At 44.4% G+C, this 17,091-nt stretch overlaps 1 pseudogene; it reads left to right on the top strand.

Annotated features, from left to right (window-relative positions):
• The first annotated feature begins 864 nt into the window (after positions 1-864).
• LOC111973916 (phospholipid-transporting ATPase ID-like) overlaps positions 865-17,091 on the top strand; it is a 41,462-nt pseudogene continuing 25,235 nt past the window's right edge.

A 17,091-nucleotide genomic window follows, 5' to 3' on the forward strand; every position in this document is an offset into this window, starting at 1 on the left:
GAGGTGTAGCATGGGAAAACAGGTCAATGGCACAGTCCCAGGGGCGATGAGAAAGGAGACAGGTAGCGTGGGTCTTGGAGAATACCTCCCTTAGATCCTGATATTCCTCCAGGAAGTTGGGATGGAGTGCAACCACAGGACTCTCAACCGACGTGGAACCACAGGGACAGGAAAGCTGGTCCTCCGCCATTCAGGTGTCCAGTCGGGGATTCTCATCCTCGACCATGAGATGGTAGGGTTACGGCGTTGAAGCCAAGGTCGGCCGAGGATAATCTTGTGAACTGGTGCACTGGTAATGAAGAAGGGGATGTTTTCCTGGTGATTGGGCTCCACGTGAGGGTGAGTGGTTGGGTGATGTGTGTAACGGTTCCGGATCGTAGAGGCTGACAGTCAAGACCTTGAACCGGAAAAGGAGAGGAGAGCGGATAGGTAGTAGTATTGAGAGCGGAGGCAAGGGTCTGATCCATAAAGTTCCCTGCGGCGCTGGAAAACCACTAAAGCTGTAGACAGAGGGTATGAGGGACAGTTAGCCAGAGTGATGGGTACTAAAAGAGTCTAACAGGAAGAGCAGTAGATGGAATACTCACTCCTGGTCCAGGGGATGTAACATCACATGACCGTCCCTCTGCTCTAGGGGATCCCGGATTCTGAAGTAACGAACACCGCTGGCGCTTGTGCCCTCCCTGGCCACAGTACAGACAGAGGTCCAGTTGTATCCGTCTGCGTCGTTCCGTCGCGGGAAGGCGTGTGGCCCCTACCTCCATGGGTTCAGCCTCTGATCCCGAACACTCGCCGAAGGAGGGAGAGAAGCGATGGAGATGCCGACGCTCCCGGAGGAGGTTATCCAGACGGATGGCCATCGCCATGAGTGCGTCCAGGGTGAGGTTGTCATCTCGGCAGGCCAGTTCCGTCTGGACCTCCTCGCTCAGACCTCTTCTAAATAACGTGCTGTGCGCCGGCTCATTCCATCCACTGGAAGCTGCTACTGTCCGGAAGGTAAGCACATACTCAGCAGCTGTCTGATTCCTCTGCTGGAGCTGAAGCAGACTCTCACCTCACTCTCTGCCCGCCGCGGGATGATCGAAAATATATTTCAACAGAGCCATGAACCCCTCATAAGACTCAAGCTCCTCCTCTCCTCTCTCCCAGACGGCCGTAGCCCATTCCAATGCCCGCCCAGTCAGTAGAGAAATAACCATGGCAACCTCAGACCCTTCGGTGGTGGGAGCTCCCGTCTGACGTGAGAAATAGAGGGAGCCACGGCATGGATGGTGTCACTTTCAACTTCAATAGGCATTAATATTGAATCTTCCCCTCCCTCCTCCGCTCTCCATCCGATCCCTCCTCCCTCCCGTCCCTCCCTCCCTTCCCTCCCTCCCTCCCTTCCCCTCCCTCCCTCCCTCCCTCCTCCAGACTAATCGCATTAAGACATCTTAAGTACAACACGTCAACTTCCTTGCCACTCAACTCTTCGAACAGTTCCAGAGATCGCCAATGCTTACTTCCTCATTCTGCTGTTACTCCAAGTGAGTGGAAACACCACAACACACACACACACACAACACACACACACACACACATCACACACACACACACACACACACACACACACACAACACACACACACCACACACACCACACACACACACCACACACAACACACACACACCCACACACACACACACACACACACACACACACACACACACACACACACTTTTAGCTAGCATATAAATACTTATCAGGCCCATGTTAGTGCTGAGCGAATGTCTATGATTGAGTGATTCTCAGAAGATAAAATATAATCAGTAAGAAAACAAATATGAACTGAGTGAAGTGCATTAAGAGTAAGAAAGTGACATACTCAGAACAGGAATGACTCAGTATTTTAGCAAAGACTTCATTGTCATATAGAGGGTCACACAAACAACACCATACCTGACCTGGAGAAACTCATCACAGCTTACAGTATGTAGAAACAACTATGGAGACTAGTAGAGAGCAGAGCCCAGTACTGTACGTGGAGGTAGATCGTCTGTCTTATGGATCTAGCATAGAGAGCTTACCTGCATCTATTCTGTCCTGTTTCTGAACGTCTATGTGTAGGGTTGTGTCGTTCCCTAGTGTGTGTTTTTATCTGCATACTAACTGTATATGTTTGCTCATTCCAGCACCATTTACACCAATACCAAATCTCCCCTCCCTGTTTTTTTTGGGGGGAGGTCGGGGGGCGGGGGTTATAAATGAATGTGAGATTATGTGTAGATTTATAAATGTTTACCTAGCCATTTGGCTGAATGTTACGTGGATGGTTGCGGTAGGTGATTCTGCAATCTCCTCTCTGATCCCTGGTTCAACAACCGTGTGTCCCTCTGTCCTGGTAGCTGTCTGTGCACGTTGGCTGAAAGACGCTACAGATGACAATAGTGAGTATGAACGAGAACTCTGTATGGCTTTCTCCCCTATTCTTGAAGGCTCCTCTCTTCCCACCCTCCTCGTTAGGGCCTTCACCCTTCCTTACGTTGATAGCTTCCACCCATTGTAGCCTTACCCACCTCTCCTTGTTTCCCCACCCCTCCTTATCTCTGATTTGTAAGGCCCTTTCCCACCCTCCTATATCTCCTGTATTGGCCCTTCACCTCCTATCTCTAGTATTAGGCACTTACCCACACCTCCTTCCAACTCCTGTATTCTGTATTGGCCTTTTCCACCCTCCTTACTTCTCGTATTTAGGCCTTTCCCACCTCCCTTACCATCTATATGGTGGGCTCTTTCCCACACTCCTTACCCTCTGAATGTGGGCCTTACCCACCCCTCTTACCTCTATAATTTGGGCCTTACCCCGACTCGCATTACCTCTAGTATTTGGGCCTTAACCCACCCTCCTGTACGCTCTATATTTTGGCCTTACCCACCCTCATTAACCTCTATATTCGGGCCTTACCCATCGTCCTTACTCTATATTTGGGCCTTAACCCACCCTCCTATACTTATATGTGGACACTTTACCCCCTCACTATACCTCTATATTGGGCTTACCCACTGGCCTTACCACTGGCGCCTCGTCACTCCTACCCTCTATATTAGGGCCTTAACCCACCCTCCTTACCTCTATATTTGGCTTACATACCACCCTCCTTACACTCTTGATTGGGGCCTTACCCACCCCACTCGTGGGCCCGCTCCACCTCTAATATGTGGGCCTTAAACCCACCTGCTCCTTACCTCTATAATTTGGGCCTTAACCCACCCTCCTACCTCCATGTTTGGGCCTCACCCCACCTCCTACCACTATATTTGGGCCTTACCCACCGCCTCCCTACCTCTATATTTTGGGACCTTACCCCACCCTCCTTACCACTATATTGGGCCTTACCCACCCTCCTTACGTCTATATTTGGGCCTTACCACACCCTCCTTACCTCTATATTTGGGCCTTACCCACCCTCCTGACCTCTATATTTGGGCCTTAACCCACCTCCTTACCTCTACATATTTGGGCCTTACCCACCCTCCTTACCTAGTATTTGGGCTTACCCACCTCCTCTTACCTCTGTATTTGGGCCTTCCCACCCTCCTTACCACCCTCCTTACCTCTATATTTGGGCCTTTCCCACCTCCTTACGTCCTATATTTGGGCCTTACCCACCCTCCTTTACCACTCTATTTATGGGCCTTTCCCACCCTCCTTACGTCTATATTTTGGCCTTACCCACCCTCCTTACCACTATATTGGGCCTAACCTCACCCATCCTTACCACATATTTTTGGGCTTTCCACCCTCCTACCCAACCCTCTACCATCTATAATTTGGGCCCTACCCAATCCCCTTAACCTGCTATATTTGGGCCTTACACCCACCCTCCGTACCTCTATATTTGGGCCTTACCCACCCTCCTTACCTCTATATTAGGGCCTTTCCCACCCTCCTTACCTTTCACATCTTACTGCTGCTCAGCCATTCCAAGAGGAGATTTCATTAGCTTTTCCTTTTCGTCTACAGTTCATTTGGAAAGTATAAAAAACCCTTGACTTTTTTACACATTTTGTTACTTTACAGCCTTATTCTAAAATTGATTCAATTGTTTGTTTCCCCTCATCAATCTACATACAATACCCCATAATGACAAAGCAAAAACAGGTAAAAAAAAAAAATTATATCACATTTACATAAATATTCAGACCCTTTACTCAGTACTTTGTTGAAGCACCTTTGGCAGCGATTACAGCCTTTAGTCTTCTTGGGTATGATGCTTTCAAGCTTGGCACACCTGTATTTAGGGAGTTTCTCCCATTCTTCTTTGCAGATCATCTCAAGCTCTGTCAGGTTGGATGGGGAGCGTAGCTGCACAGCTATTTTCTGGTCTCTCCAGAGATGTTCGATCGGGTTTATGTCTGGGCTCTGACTTGTCCCAAAGCCACTCCTGTGTTGTCCTGGCTGTGTGCTTAGGGTCATTGTCCCATTGGATGGTGAACCTTCGCCCCAGTCTGAGTTCCTGAGCGCTATGGAGCAGGTTTTCATCAAGGATCTCTCTTTACTTTGCTCCGTTCATCTTTACCTCGATCCTAACTAGTCTCCCAGTCCCTGCTGCTGAAAAACATCCCCACAGCATAATGTTGCCACCACCAGAGGTCAATCTTGGTTTCATCAGGCCAGAGAATCTTGTTTTTCATGGTCTGAGAGTCCTTTAGGTGTCTTTTGGCAAACTCCAAACGGGCTGTCATGTGCCTTTTACTGATTTGTGGCTTCCATCTGGCCACTCTACCATAAAGGCCTGATTGGTGGAGTGCTACGGAGGTGGTTGTCCTTCTGGAAGATTCTCCCATCTCCACAGAGGAACTCTGGAGCTCTGTCAGTGACCATCGGGTTCTTGGTCCCCTTCCTGACCAAGGCCCTACTCCCCCGATTGCTCAGTTTGGCCGAGCGGCCAGCTCTAGGAAGAGTCTTGGTGGTTACAAACTTCTTCCATTTAAGAATGATGGAGGCCACTGTGTTCTTAGGGACCTTCAATGCTGCATAATTTTTGTCTTAGCCTTCCCAGATCTTCCCAGAAATTTGGAAAAAAGGAAGAGGTCTGAATACTTTCCGAATGCACTGTGTACATTTTCCCTTCTCTGTAATAATTTGTTCACCTTTGACCATCTGACCCGTCTGACCTTTAACCTTATTCCCTGAGTTGACCCCTGGTTAGGGGGGTTTTGACCTCTCAACAGGTGTTAGTGGTACAGACAGATCCACGCTGACGATATCCCGTTTTATTGCCGACACCTATAGGTACCAAGGTTATTATAGTAAACTAAAACGGAAAGTTAAACTAATCAGGAAAACATATTTTGGAAACTGAAATAAAATTATTATCAAACCCGTTTGAAAAAGCTTAAAAGGTATTTTACATTTCAGCTAACCACATCATATGGTATAGCAGTCAGACTGCACACTCCATGACATGGCACGCAACCATTGGTTGATTTGTCATTAGTAAATCAGATGTAAATAATTACTGGAACTAAACAGAATTTTTTTAAAGTCATAGAAATAAAAACGAATATTAAAACACAACATTATAATAACCTTGCTAGGTACACACACGCACATCACCTAACCCTTCTAAAACATCACCTAACCATTCTAGAACATCACCTAACACTTCTAGAACATCACCTAACCCTTCTAAAACATCACCTAACCCTTCTAAAACATCACCTAACCCTTCTAAAACATCACCTAACCCTTCTAGAACATCAACCTAACCCTTTCTTAAAACATCACCTAACCTTTCTAGTAAACATCACCTAACCCTTCTAAACATCACCTAACCCTTCTAAAACATCACCTAAACCCTTCTAAAACATCAACCTAAACCCTTCTAAAACATCCTAACTAACTACACCCTCTACCTCCTTAAAACATCACCTACCCTCTAAAACATACACTCTAAATCACCTTCTTCTAAAACATCACCTAACCCTTCTAAAACATCACCTAACCCTTCTAAAACATCACCTAACCCTTCTAAACATCACCTAACCCTTCTCTAAAAACATCACCTAACCCTTCTAAAAACATCACCTAACCCTTCTAGAACATCACCTAGCCCTTCCAAAACATCACATAACACTTCTAGAACATCACCTAACACTTCTAGAACACATCACCTAACACTTCTAGAACATCACCTAACTCTTCTAAAACATCACCTGACCTTCTAGAACATCACCCCAACCTTCTAAAACATCACCTAATACTACTAGAACATCACCTAGCACTTCTAGAACATCAACCTAACACTACTAAAACATCACCTAATCCTTCTAGAACATACCTAACACTTCAGAACACCACCTAACCCTTCTAGAACATCACCTAACACTTATAGAACATCCCTAACACTACTAGAACATCACCTAATACTTACCTAGAACATCACCTAATACTACTAGAACATCACTAGCACTTTCTAGAACAGCACCTAACACTTCTAGACATCACCAAACACTTCTAGAACATCACCTAGCACTTCTAGATCACCTAACACTTCTAGATCACCTAACACTTCTAGAACATCACCTAACACTACTAAAACATCACCTACCACTACTAAAACACCACCTAACACTTCTAGAACATCACCTAACACTTCTAGATCACCTAACACTACTAGAACATCACCTAATACTACTAGAACATCCTCTAGCACTTCTAGAACATCACCTAATACTACTAGAACATCCCCTTACACTTCTAGAACATCACCTAACACTGCAAGAACCTCACCTAACAATTATTCTACGGTAACTAGTGTTTTCCCTGAATCATGAGATGAATCCCAGACATTGTCTGTGTTCACCTGGCTGTTTTTCCATGGTTAGTAAATGGAGTAGTGGTCAGGCAGTAATAGCAGAGGATTGTATTGTGTTGTGGTAGTAGAGGAGTGTATTGTGTTGTGGTAGTAGAGGAGTGTATTGTGTTGTGGTAGTAGAGGAGAGTATTGTGTTGTGGTAGTAGAGGAGTGTATTGTGTTGTGGTAGTAGAGGAGTGTATTGTGTTGTGGTAGTAGAGGAGTGTATTGTGTTGTGGTAGTAGAGGAGCGGATTGTGTTGTGGTAGTAGAGGAGAGCATTGTGTTGGTGTACTGGGCTGGTGAGAGGCAGTAGAGGTTCAGACTAGTGTTAGTTAGGCTGTGTCACTGCACTCCACACTCCTCTCTCTCTCTCTCACACTGAAATCCTGCCTCTGGCTCTTATCTGTATTTCCATGGTTACTGTTTCCGTGTTGGTGGCAGTATTGTCATCATGTCATTTGTTCAGGAGTTGAGACTTGTTGATGTTTTTCTGTAGCTACATCCTTCTCTAGCTACTGTACCTCCTCTCCTTGAACTCATACACCTCTATTTCATGTTTATTTTCTCCATTCCTCCGTGCTCTGTTGCTCTCTCTACTCCCTCTATCTCTCCCTCGCTCTCTCTCCCTCTCTTGTATGTGGGTGAGTAATTGTCTGTACTTTTTATGTTTTTGTGAGTTGTTTTTTTTAATCTAGGAAAGATAAGAGCAATGCAACTTCAAAGTACAGTAGGCTTCTAAGGATAACATTTTTTTTATATATATATATACAGTATATATAATAATCAAGTAAGTTAAAGCTTAATCATTGTATATTTGTTTGATTTTTTGGGGTGAAGTTAAAAAAAAGCAGAACATCCAGTTAATAATAAAGTTACCGGTGCTGGTCTCATGAAATACTATCAATGATACAGGTAATTGCCAAAATAAAGGAAACACCAACATAAAGTGTCTTAATAGGATCTGCCACTTTTTTCTTTTTTTTTTGCCTGAAATGACATACCCAAATCTAACTGCCTGTAGCTCAGGACCTGAAATGACATACCCAAATCTAACTGCCTGAAACTCAGGACCTGAAATGACATACCCAAATCTAACTGCCTGTAGCTCAGGACCTGAAATGACATACCCAAATCTAACTGCCTGTAGCTCAGGACCTGAAATGACATACCCAAATCTAACTGCCTGAAACTCAGGATCTGAAATGACATACCCAAATCTAACTGCCTGTAGCTCAGGACCTGAAGCAAGGATATGCATATTCTTGATACCATTTGAAAGGAAGCACTTTGAAGTTTGTGGAAATGTGAAATTAATGTAGGAGAATATAACACATTAGATCTGGTAAAAGATAATACAAACAAAAAACCATGTGTTTTTTGTAGTTTTAGTTTTTTGTGTTTTTTGTAGCCTATGTTAGCTCAACCGTCCCGTGGGGGACACACCGATCCTGTAGACGTTTTAAAGGGTAGGTAGCATAACCATAACCACATGTAGCATATGGATTTGTATTAGTATACACATCAAAAGTCCCAATGCAAAGTCACACCTCTTTTCTATTTTTCGAGTTGTTACATAAAATCCCCAAGATTCTAATTGGGGGGTGTGATGTTAAATGGAGGAGCCGGCAAGCCAGCCTAGTCCCTATGATGTAAACTCCAACAGAAATAACTTAAAATGTATAACTTCAAATTAAACCAAATCGTTTATACTCATGACTCCTGGTTTCAATGTAATTTTCATCCAACTTACAAGCATATACTTTGAATTTTTGTGTTACAAATCAGCTTGCAAGGTTGCTAGCCAACTAGCCTGCTAACGTTAGCCCTACTAGCCTGCTAACGTTAGCCCTACCAGCATGCTATCATTACGTTAGCACTGCATGAGTCAGCCAGTTGCTATCAACACCTAGCTTACAGCTACATTAAATTAAAGTAAACCAAAGTTTTGGAAAAACATAACGGCATCTAACAAGTTATCAAATAACGTTACTGGTATATGCAGTTATCTTATGCAGCAAGCCAGCCAGCTAAAGTTAAATCACTATTTGATTTTAGCTCAAAGTTTAGAAGAAAAAAACTACAATTAAACATAAAGTTAAAATGTTTTTTTTTTTTTTTGTGTGTTTGTTTTGTAGTCAAAGATAATAGTTTCAGTATCTTTTTAGATTTTCAAATATTTTTCATTGTAATTTTTATTTCATTTTTTGTTTACTTTAATAACCTTTATGGACTGTACACTGATTTAGTCATTATTTTAGCTGACGAGGAGAATATCAGTAACATAATTGAGTTAACAACTCAGATTCCCTCTCTGCTCTCACTTCCCCTGTCACGTTCCTGACCTGTTTTCCTTTGTTTTGTATTTATTTTAGTTGGTCAGGGCGTGAGTTGGGTGGGTTGTCTATGGTTGATTTTCTATGTTGGGATTTTGTGTTCGGCCTGGTATGATTCTCAATCAGAGACAGCTGTCAATCGTTGTCCCTGATTGAGAATCATACTTAGGCAGCCAGGGTTTCACTTAGGTTTTGTGGGTGTTTGTTCCTGTGGAGGTTTTGTTGCCACACAGGACGGTTTCGGTTTTGTCACGTTGGTTGTTTTTGTATTTTGAAGTGTTTTGTTGACTTTCATTAAAAGAATGAACACTAACCACTCTGCGTTTTGGTCCACACCTTCTGTCAGCGAGGACAGCCGTAACATCCCCTCAGGCATTACCGTACATGCTAACTAGACTGGGCACGCGCGTGCGTCAGCGTGTTCATTTTGTCCATCCACACCAGACGCGATCAGGACACGCAGGTTGAAATATCAAAACCAACTCTGAACCAACTATATTAATTTGGGGACAGGTCGAAACACATGAAACATTCATGGCCATTTAGATAGCTAGCTTGTAGTTTCTAGCTAATTTCTTCTGGGATATAAACATTGGGTTGTTCATTTACCTGAAAGTCTTTTTTTTGTTGATATTTGTAGAATTTTGACCCCATTTTTGAGTCGCACAAAATCGTGTGTTCTCTACTCCGATAATTAATCCAAAGATAAAAGGGGACACCTAGTTAGTTTCTAGTAAAAAAAAAAAAAATCTCTCTTCCTTTAGTCTTCTTCTTCTTCTGTGGACTTTATATGGCGGTTGGCAACCAACTTTAAGGTGCATTATCACCACCAACTGGACTGGAGTGTGGACCTCAGTTCATCTTTTAATCACCCACGTGGGTATATGCTCCTAAAAACCAATGAGGAGATTGGAGAGGCGGGACTTGCAGGGCGTGACGCGTCAGTAACACGAGCGGATTGGTCAACATGTTAGACGACCTGCCCTGACATTTCTAAATCATTCTGACGTGTTTTCATACGTTCTGTTGTGCTGTTGTTCAAGCAGGAACCTAGATTCAAAACTAAAACTATATAAGGAAAATTACTTCTCAATTCCAGCGTTAAACAAACATGTACTACTATTATTGACTGTTATTGAGTGGATTGGCAACCTGATACTGTAGCATTTTGGGAAATGTGATGTCATTTTGTTCCACGTTAACCTCAGTAGCAAAACAAGGGTCTGTCTGTTAGGTCGGGTGGCGACACTGCCTGCAACCCAAACTGCACCCTGTTCCCTATGTAGCGGACTACTTTTGACCAAGGCCCATAGACTCTGGTCAAAAGGTAGTGCAATACGATGCCATTTGGGACGTAGTCAGTGACCTTTCTGCCTTCATGCTCATGGACCACCACCCCGTTGGTTGCTTTAGTGAGGTCACATTGTTCGGCTTGTCATAATTGGCTCTTGTTGAGGAGATGTTGACCATCTTTAGCGACACAGTGGCGGTGGGCAGTCATTTTGCTGGCTGGTCTTGTGAGACTCCAGACCCAAACCAGATGTTTAGACAACCTCTGACCTTTAGACAACCTCTGACCTTTAGACAACCTCTGACCTTTAGACAACCTCTGACCTTTAGACAACCTCTGACCTTTAGNACCTCTGACCTTTAGACAACCTCTGACCTTTAGACAACCTCTGACCTTTAGACAACCTCTGACCTTTAGACAACCTCTGACCTTTAGACAACCTCCGACCTTTAGACAACCTCTGACCTTTAGACAACCTCTGACCTTTAGACAACCTCCGACCTTTAGACAACCTCCGACCTTTAGACAACCTCCGACCTTTAGACAACCTCCGACCTTTAAGCCAGAGAAAGAAGATGTTTCTGCCGGACAGAAGCCTTTTGTAATGATTTAAGTCGACTGGAATTCCCTCCATTCACAAGTCCAGTCTAATGTTATTATAATCATGTCTGTCCTAATAGAACCGCCACAGGAGTGACACCCAGGTGAACAACCGGAAGGTCACAGTGCTCATCGATGGAGAGTAAGTTCATGAGATATACTATTGGTTTCTAACAGTACATAATGAACACAACTCATAATGGCACACTGGTTGTGTGTGTTCAGATTGTTTGCCCCTTCCTGCTCCCTGTCCCCACCCTGCTCTCTCCACCGTCCTCCACCCAAATCCATTTCCACAGCAAATGTGTGAGTGCCTCGGGCAGGGACAGTTGGGCAACATGCCCTCTTTTCAGGAGGCACAACAGGAAGCAGCTGCGGGCAACAGGAAGTGCTTGTTTTCTTCCTGTTGATCTTTCTCCTGGCTTACAGACAGTCACAGACAGGAGTTGAAAGTAAAATAGGTCGTACACAGATTTGACCCCTCCATACATTTTCTTCCTGATCCTAAAAAATAGAGCGAGGATGTCTACTGTCTTGAAAAACTTGAAACTTGAAATACTCTTCTTTCCTACCCCTCTCTCCCTCCCTCCCCCACCCCACCCACTATCTCACTCTCCCTCTCTCTCTCTAGACTACGGAGTGAAAAATGGATGGATGTTCATGTGGGTGACATCATCAAACTTGGAAACAACCAGTTTGTTACAGTGAGAACAGAACACTAAACCAAACTTCCTGTGTGTTCATTACAACATACCGTTTCAGGTCTCAAACATACAGTTCCTCATTGGTCGTCTATTTCAGCTGATTCTGGCATAAGAGACCATCGTGATAGACTGGGTGTGAAACAGGTGCCTATATTCAGTGTCTTTTAATAGTCAGTGAATCTGACTATGTGAATCTCTCCCTCTGTGATTTCAGGCAGACCTGCTGCTGCTCTCTAGTAGTGAACCTCTCAACCTGGTCTACATAGAGACTGCTGAACTGGACGGGTCAGTGTGTGTGTCTGTGTGTCGGTTTGTTTGTTCACCTACTGTACAAAGCCTGTGTCTATATCATACTCAAGCCTCTCCTGCTCCTATCGTCCTCTCCTCCTCTCCTCCTCCTCCTCCTATCGTCCTCTCCTCCTCTTCTCCTCCTCCTCTCATCCTCCTCCTCTCCTCTTCCTATCTTCCTCTCCTTCTCCTCCTCGTCTCATCCTCTACGCCTATCGTCCTCTCCTCCTCTTCTCCTCCTCCTCTCATCCTCCTCCTCTCCTCTTCCTATCTTCCTCTCCTCCTCCTCGTCTCCTCCTCTCCTCCTCCTCCTCTCCTCCAGCAAGTGAAATTAGGAGGCTACAGATTGAACAGAACAAAGCAGCAAGGATTGTTTTAAGGTGGAGATGTGGTTCTTCTATTGTAGTCATGCACAATGCTCTTGGTTGGTCATCAATCAACAAGATAATTGAAAAAAACATGCTTATTTTATTTCATAATATACACCATTTAAACTCTCAACTCTATTCACAACAGTATTCAGTTGGTAAGAGACAGACGTTCAGTAAATACTAGTGTAACGTGTGTCGTGGGATGAAGAAGGAGACCAAGGTGCAGCGTGGTAGGCGTTCATAATTTTTAATAAACTGAACACCGCAACAAAATAACAAAGTAGAAAAAACAAAAGGTCACAGTTCTGTCAGGCAACAAAAACAGCTAAGCAGAAAATAACTACCCACAAAACCCAAACGGAAAATGACAACCTATATATGATCCCCAATCAGAGACAACGATAGACAGCTGCCTCTGATTGGGAACCATACACACTGAGCCAAAAACACAAAGAAATAGAAAACATAGATTCTCCCACCCGAGTCACATCCTGACCTAACCAAACATAGAGAATAAATAAGGATCTCTAAGGTCAGGGCGTGACACCTAGGAACAGTTAGTTCACCATCTATGTGTTATCCAGACAGAAAAGAGAAATAGGCTAAGTAACATTTTGATTCAGATCAATAAAGAAATTGAATAATTTATCTGAGCAAACCAGAAACCTTTCAATAAATAAATTCAAACAGTACTTTAGAACCGTTTAAAAATTATAAATTGGAAGGTTGTGTTGGACTAATTGGAGATAAAGGAATAAATCTATAAGTATTTATCTGGTCAATATGCCAGTGTATTATGTCTGTTTGTAACAGGGTGTTATATGTGAAAATGTGATCGTATTATAAATTGTATTTAAATTTTTAAAGAACTCTTGCAAGATTAGTCCAAATGAGAACTAAAAGAGATCCTAATGAAATCAAATCTCCTCCTCCTCCTCCTCTCAGTGAGACTAATTTGAAAGTGAAGCAAGCTGTGACAGTCACAGGAGACATGGGGGACAACATCCATAACCTGGCTTCCTTCAGTGGTGAGTCTCCCACGGGGAGGTGGTTAGCCACTACATAGTTATAATAAAGGTATACAGATAATTGCCAGTTGAAAACATATATAGTTGTGAACAACTAACCTGCACACTGACTCGGTACCGGTACCCCCTGTATATAGCCTTGTTATTCTTATTCTTATTGTGTTACTTTTTATTATTACTTTTTATTTTAGTCTACTTTCTTAACTCTTCTTGAACTGCACTGTTGGTTAAGGGCTTGTAAGTTAGCGAATACACTTGTTGTATTCGGCGCATGTGAGAAATAAAGTTTGATTTGAACTAGCTTGTAGATTAGGATGTTTAATCATTATGATGACCCACTCTCCTACCTGACGAACCTTGTGTCTCCTCCCTACTCTCTGAAGGCGAGGTGAGCTGTGAGCCCCCCAACAACCGCCTAGACCGTTTCACAGGAACTCTGACTAACGCCGGTCAGAAATACTCTCTGGACAATGACAAGATCCTGCTGAGGGGCTGCACCCTCAGGAACACAGAGTGGTGTTTTGGACTGGTGCTGTTCGGAGGTGAGAGGGTAAAGGTCAGGACTGGTGCCTTTCAGAGGTGAGAGGGTAAAGGTCAGGACGGGTGCCCTTCAGAGGTGAGAGGGTAAAGGTCAGGACTGGTGCCCTTCAGAGGTGAGAGGGTAGAGGTCAGGACTGATGCTCTTCAGAGGTGAGAGGGTAGAAGGTCAAGACATGGTGCCCTTCCAGAGGTGAGAGGGTAGAGGTCAGGACTGGTGCCCTTCAGAGGTGAGAGGGTAAAGGTCAGGACTGGTGCCCTTCAGAGGTGAGAGGGTAAAGGTCAGGACTGGTGCCGTTCAGAGGTGAGAGGGTAAAGGTCAGGACTGGTGTTGTTCGGAGATGAGAGGGTAAAGGTCAGGACTGATGCTGTTCGGAGGTGAGAGAGTAAAGGTCAGGACTTGTATTGTTCGCAGGTGAGAGAGTAAAGGTCAGGACTTGTATTGTTCGCAGGTGAGAGGGTAAAGGTCAGGACTGGTGCCGTTCGGAGGTGAGAGGGTAAAGGTCAGGACTGATGCTGTTCAGAGGTGAGATTTGAGAAGTTAGAGATGAGAGGTCAGGACTGGTGCTGTTCGGAGGTAAAAGGTCAAAGGTTAGAGGTCAGGATGGTGCTGGTTCACAGGTCAGTTAGACTCGCCCTCTGCTGGCCAGTATAAACCTCAACTGCGAATACCTAACCCTGACTGACCAAATATAAATATTTATTCTGTTATAATCTTCATGATTAGAAACTCTTCAAAAGGAAAGGAAATGAGGAAATGGAAATTATCTCTAAATTGTCACATGTAGCCCCTTAAATACTAACCCTGTGGTCCGGTTGTGGTCCAGGTCCAGAGACTAAGCTGATGCAGAACTGTGGGAAGACCACTTTCAAGAGGACCAGCATCGACCGCCTGATGAACGTGCTCGTCCTCTGTGTGAGTCCAGCAGTAACATATCCTGTACTTACAGCTCCATGTACTCACTTAAACACGGACTGTACTACTTACAGATCCATGTACTCACTTAAACACGGACTCATATGATTTAGCTTATGCAGTACCAGTTTTCCCATGTTTATATCAAACATGTCACATGTTCATGTCTCTGTACCCATCTGTTGACCTCTCTGCCATTAGATCTTTGGCTTCCTGGCGTTCATGTGCACCATCCTGGCCATCGGCAACAGGATCTGGGAGCAGCTCTGGGGGTCAGAGTTCACGGCCTTCCTGCCCAGACAGGGGGGAGTTGATGCCCCCTTTTCCGGCTTCCTCACCTTCTGGTCCTACGTCATAATCCTCAACACCGTCGTACCCATCTCCCTCTACGTCAGGTCTGTCTGTCTGTCTCACTGTTCATTAGGTCTGTCTGTCTGTCTCACTGTTCATCAGGTCTGTCTGTCTGTCTCACTGTTCATCAGATCTGTCAGGTGTGTGTGTGTGTGTGTGTGTGTGTGTGTGTGTGAGAGTGCATCTGTTTTGCTGTGTAATTGCTTATTGGATTCATGCCTAATTGAGATACCTCGCAGATACATGTCTGTTAAGGTTATGTAAAATGCCATTATCCCTGTGTGTGTGTTGCAGTGTGGAGGTCATCCGTCTGGGCAACAGTTTCTACATCGACTGGGACAGGAAGATGTACCATGCACGTAGTGACACCCCGGCCAAAGCCCGGACCACCACGCTGAACGAGGAGCTGGGTCAGATCAAATACATCTTCTCGGACAAAACCGGAACACTCACTCAGAACATCATGACATTCAACAAGTGTTCCATCAACGGGAAGAGCTACGGTGAGGTACAGATGGTACATAGGAAGAGCTACGGTGAGGTTCAGATGGTACGTAGGGAGAACTACGGTGAGGTTCAGATGGTACATAGGAAGAGCTACGGTGAGGTTCAGATGGTACATAGGAAGAGCTACGGTGAGGTTCAGATGGTACATAGGGAGAGGTACGGTGAAGTTCAGATGGTACGTAGGAAGAGGTACGGTGAGGTTCAGATGGTAACTAGGAAAGACTACGGTGAGGTTCAGATTGGTTACATAGGGAGAACTACGGTGAGGTTCAGATGGTACATAGGAAGAGGTACGGTGAGGTTCAGATGGTACGTAGGGAGAGCTACGGTGAGGTTCAGATGGTACATAGGGAGAGCTACGGTGAAGTACAGATGGTAACTAGGAAGAGCTACGTGAAGTACAGATGGTAACTAGGAAGAGCTACGGTGAGGTTCAGATGGTACATAGGGAGAGCTACGGTGAGGTTCAGATGGTACATAGGCAGGCAAGAAAGTGTGTATGGACAAACGCAGAAACAATACACACATGCATGTCACACCACACACACACACACACACACACACACACACACACACACACACACACACACACACACACACACACACACACACACACACACACACACACACACACACACACACCAATGACCCAAGACCAGCTCAGTTTTTTATTTTAACCTTTGTTTAACTAGGCAAGTCAGTTAAGAACAAATTCAGTTATTTTCAATGACAGCCTAGGAACAGTGGGTTAACTGCCTTGTTCAGGGGAAGAACGACAGATTTTCACCTTGTCAGCTCGGGGATTGAATCTTGCAACCTTTTGGTTACTAGTCCAACGCTCTAACCACTAGGCTACCTGCCGCCCTCTAACCACTACCATTGTGACACTGAGTTGTCATAACGCTGCATCAAATGTACATTATCCCCGGGGCATTGGCAGACACAATGTAAATAACTTAATTTATGTCCCCTTAAATGCCCTGAATACTTTTGTTAATCCTATAGCTATTGTATGCAGTAATCATGAGCGTATGACCCAGAGTTCCTGTTAGCACTGAGGCGGTGTACCCTAATAGGAAGTTCACTGTGTGCAGCTCACCCTGCACTATCAGCTCCTATATAAATAACATGAGCAAGTCTACATCTGATAAGTTTCCCAGTAAAGCATTAAAAACAATCAAGCAACCCAGAAAAGTGCTAAAAATAGCCCATATTGACGTCTGCAGCCTGAGAAACAAGGTCCATGAAGTCAATAACTTGCTTGTAACAGATGACATTTGTATTCTGACTATCTCTGAAACTCACTTAGATAATACCTTTGATG

This window comes from Salvelinus sp. IW2-2015, linkage group LG15 (assembly GCF_002910315.2).
Source record: "Salvelinus sp. IW2-2015 linkage group LG15, ASM291031v2, whole genome shotgun sequence".
In the NCBI taxonomy this organism is placed as follows: domain Eukaryota; kingdom Metazoa; phylum Chordata; class Actinopteri; order Salmoniformes; family Salmonidae; genus Salvelinus; species Salvelinus sp. IW2-2015.